At 46.1% G+C, this 4,488-nt stretch overlaps 1 pseudogene; it reads left to right on the top strand.

Annotated features, from left to right (window-relative positions):
- The first annotated feature begins 1,451 nt into the window (after window positions 1-1,451).
- Window positions 1,452-4,488, top strand: part of LOC119333186 — a 10,847-nt pseudogene continuing 7,810 nt past the window's right edge.

Genomic DNA, 4,488 nt, shown 5'->3' with positions numbered 1-4,488 from the left:
ATTTCCTCCATTGTACTCCCTCCGTTTCGAATTACTTGTCGCAGGTATGGATGTATCTAGATGTATTTTAGTTTTAGATACATCAATTTCTGCGACGAGTAATTTGGAATTGAGGGAGTACTATTTGTGTTGGGTGCTTCATGTGACTTGTGTGCGGGCGTACATGTAAATTATGTGTTGGTCCTGATCCATGAGAGGGTGAGAGTATCCAATGCTCTCATTTATCACCATCCTCCCGAATTAAAAAATCAAATTAAATATTTCAGGAAATTTTGAAACATTTCATGGATGCCGTAAGACATCCGTCTGCGACCCCTACAAGCTTCAGATCAAAATTCATTTCACACATGGAGAAAGAAAAGGAGAATTCCATGTGCTTGCACTGTCAAAAAAATTAAATATTGTGAACCAACATGTAGTTAGATGGTTAGGAGGCTGTCCTTAGTCTATTATAGTTGAGTTCTTAGACTTGACACTGATTTTGTATTTTTTTGGATTCATTTTTTATCTTTCGACGATGTACATTTACTAGGAGACATTCGCGTCGATCGTAAAGATGTTCGTGACGACTTGTTAATCTTAAAATGATGAGCCGGCTCAGTCTCTCGAAGATGCTCACATGGTAGAATGATTGGGCGTCGTCCACGAGGGTGGTTTCGCAAGGATCCTTTGGCGTTGCGTAGGGGCGCTGTTGTGGTCTATGTGAACCATCCGTAAGAAGATTACTATTGAACACAAGTTGCCTTCCCATCCTGCTGACATTATTTTCAAATCCCATTTGTTCCTCCAGACCTAGATGCCGTTGGGGAAACGGCGGGACACTGAGCGGATGGAAGAAGCCATGGAGAAGATCCTGGCCATTCAGATTGCTGCTCGACATTGATCCCCATGGTTGTTTTGCGGGAGCTGGACTCCTTCTCGATGGCTGTTTAGACTATCAAACTTTTATTTCAGGCTTCTGCTGGTTGCATGTATTATGACTTGGGGCTCGGCCGTGTGTGCGCTTTGTTAAGTGTGTCTCAAACTTGAATGATGTCTGTTGATGGACTTTATTAATTTAAAGTCGGATGCTTCTTGTGTCTCCGTTCTAAAAAACGACACTACTAACATTTGGATTTGGCTCTTGTTTTTCTTGACGTGTAATTCAAATTTGGATACAAGTGTTAGGATGAAAGACACATCTTTTATGAAAATCAAGAAACAATAAGATATTTTTGGAGCATTTAAATCGATTTAAAATATAGGAGCTCACCAGAAATTCCCCTTCGATCCATGCAGCGTGTTGGTTGGCAGTGCTGAGCGTTGAAGGAATAGAGGGGGTCGGTGAGGAAGCGGAGACACACGAGACATGAACTTCTGAGAGCAGAGACAATGGTGAGGTGGGGAGCAGTTCCGGAGCCTGAATAATGGCCCCGCCATCCAAACGTCATGGACGGACGAAAGCCTGGCCAATGGCACATGATGCTCAGTCTCGGAAGTGTCCAGCCGACGACCGCGGGTCGAAGGACGGCAATGCTATTGCTAGCAATACCTTCGTCTCGAAGGCTGCCCACTCGCCTTGGTCCAGCCCTGCTGCAGCGGCATGCGTCACATTTACTGGCTTTGACCCTTTTTGCACCTGACTTATCAAGACCTCTGGCCGTAGGCTGTAGCCAAGTGTCCATGTCTGCTGGTTGATTCAAGCAACTGCGTATGTGCACGCGCTTGTATGCATGTGGACGTAGGCGTCTGCCCATGCCCGTCGATTGTGCGCCCAACAGTGATAGTGGTACGTGATGTGCGTGCAAGGTCGTGTCCGAGGTGCCACCGGTCTATCCTCTACCCTAGGGACTATCGAAAACAAGTTGCTGCTGATCGACTTGTCTGTGGGAAGGAAGACAGACGAGCCAACAGTGATAAATCTGTTTTGAACCGAGGGTTTGACCTTTTTCATCAAGATCACTATTTTGAACTTCTGGTCCAAGTGCTAAACCATTTAACCTTGATTCAAAACTATTGCCCCGGAAATGGCCTTTTCACTACTGTCCTACATGGCGGCGGTAGGATTTAACGGGGTACCACCAGGGCCCGAGAAAATCCCCAAGCACACCGAGCTTGAAGACTAGCTGCAATGACATTTGATACAGTTTGCCTACTTCTAATGGGTAACCTTGACGTGCCTGCGTCATTACAAGATCCGGTGTCCAATTTCTCTTTTAATAATACATTCCATAGCATAGATCAATCAAAGTTCATGAAAAGACAACTAAAAAAATAGGCAAACAACTATTCATTATCACACTAGGTTATTAGGCTGGATAGAACATGCATAACAAGGACATGTGGCAATATTAATTATCAAATTTTAGGCTACAATTATCGGCTTGCCGTTGTGAATATGCGACTATTTGCTAACCCTTGGCCTTTGTCAGCCGAGCTATACACAAACATAAGAGAGATGCAAGTTGGAAATACCAACTATCAAGAGACGAGGCATATGTGGCGTCCCGCTGCTGTGCCTATACAACAACATATGTGACGTGCCCCAACAAGAGCACACCAAAATGGGTAAGATAGCGACGGATTGTGCGGTATTGCACAATACGTAAAAAAAAAACATATGTGACTAATCAAGTCATCATTTAGGCATATACATAGTCATTTGATTGTGGGCTTTTGGGCCTTTTTGTCTAGTTGTCCGCATCGCATTGTTCGGTGGGGTCATCCTAGGATTTTGATTGGTTTCAAGTCAAGCAAACACATACCTATATGTATATCTAGCTGGCCGAGAAAATCCGTTGAGATCACTTGAACACAACGTCTGTACATTGGTTTCGCCACAGTTGTGGTGCATCACATTGTAGTTAACTCCTCATAGATATCTCTAACCTAAATAGCATGTTGCGGTGTATCGAACCGTAGTTAGCGCGCTTGTACTCGAAGGTAGAGAGAGAGAGAGAGAGAGAAACCCGTGAGACGTTCTTCGTGACAATGCTATGAAAGGAGCACGGAAGCGCACTCCACTACCCCGCGGTTACGTTTGCGTCTACCTTTCCGCTGTGCGTAGATTGTGTAACACTCATGGTGTAATGAGCTACAGTAACCCTGCATGATTAATCTAAGTCATTTGCTCAATAGTGCTTTGTAATGCCCCGGACACATCCGCCGGTGGTCGTTACTCCTGGCGGGATCTAGACTGGCCCCACAGATTAATACTTGTCTTTTCTGCGCACTTTGTCCTCTCTCATGCGCACCCGTAAGCAACTTTCCGGTCGGTCACCTATCCTGACACTACTCCAAGCTGAGCACGCTTAACTTTGGAGTTATGTCCGATGGGCTCCTGGAAAAGAAGGAATTCCTTATTGATATGAGTAGTCTATCATCCCTAATAAGCCAGGCCATCACATACACCCCCACTCAGAGTAACCGACGTCCTCGTCGGGCCACAGGAACGTTCCCTCTTGGCACATACGTCTGTGCTTCCAGTCCAGTACATATGCCATGCCGTGTGCCACGACGGGTCACAAACGTCATGAACAACATGACCACGCACCTGTCCGCAACCATCCGTGTAACTGCGAGGGCCGGCTCTGATACCAACTTGTAACGCTCCGGACACATCCGCCGATGGTCGCTACTCCTGGCGGGATCTAGACTGGCCCCACAGATCAATACTAGTCTTTTCTGCGCACTTTGTCCTCACTCATGCGCACTCGGGAGCAACTTCCCGGTCGATCACCCATCCTGACACTACTCCAAGCTAAGCACGCTTAACTTTAGAGTTCTGTCCGATAGTCTCCAGAAAAAAAGGAATTCCTTATTGATATGAGTAGTCTATCATCCCTAATAAGCCAGGCCATCACATGCTTGATCTCCTTTTGATCCAAATCTCATTTCAAATCCCACTTGTTTTCAAATTCAAATTATAAGTGAAATAAAGAAATTCATAAACATGAAAAAAATGTTAAAAGTGTTGCAAATAATCACTGGATAAATTCCATGGTGGAACCGACATTTTATAAAGTGTTTAAATGCCCTAAAATAAATAGAACAAGGGCCAAAACAATAATTTAAATGATTTTTTATAATAAATATAAACTATTTTATTTAAACCCCAAACTTTTCGTGGTAGTGGCTTAACTTACAACTCTGATAATGGTGCAAGTTCTTGCCCCTCTCTGCCTCGCCAGATCCGCCGGATCCGACACACCCGTCGCCATGGCCAAGCTTGCCCGCGCACCCACCGTGCTAGGTGTCGCCTAAGACCCTGCCCTGAAGAACCGTCGTGCTCCGCGGCCTTGTCTACACCATCGTGGCAACGCCGAGGACCTCCAAGACCGCCGCCCGCTTCCTTTTCTTCCTCGGGTCGCCGCCGTCGTTCACCATCGATTGTCGCGACACTGCAGCTACTAAGCGCTCGCCAGGCCTACGTGTGCCTCGCAGTGAGCCCCTGCGCCTCCTCTCTTCCCCTGTGCTCATGTTCCCCCCTCTAGCTCGTCTCACCATCGC

This window comes from Triticum dicoccoides, chromosome 7A (genome assembly GCF_002162155.2).
Source record: "Triticum dicoccoides isolate Atlit2015 ecotype Zavitan chromosome 7A, WEW_v2.0, whole genome shotgun sequence".
NCBI classification, from domain to species: Eukaryota; Viridiplantae; Streptophyta; class Magnoliopsida; order Poales; family Poaceae; genus Triticum; species Triticum dicoccoides.
The sequence above is the reverse complement of the archived record's forward strand: the minus strand, read 5'-3'. Positions and strand labels throughout refer to the sequence as shown.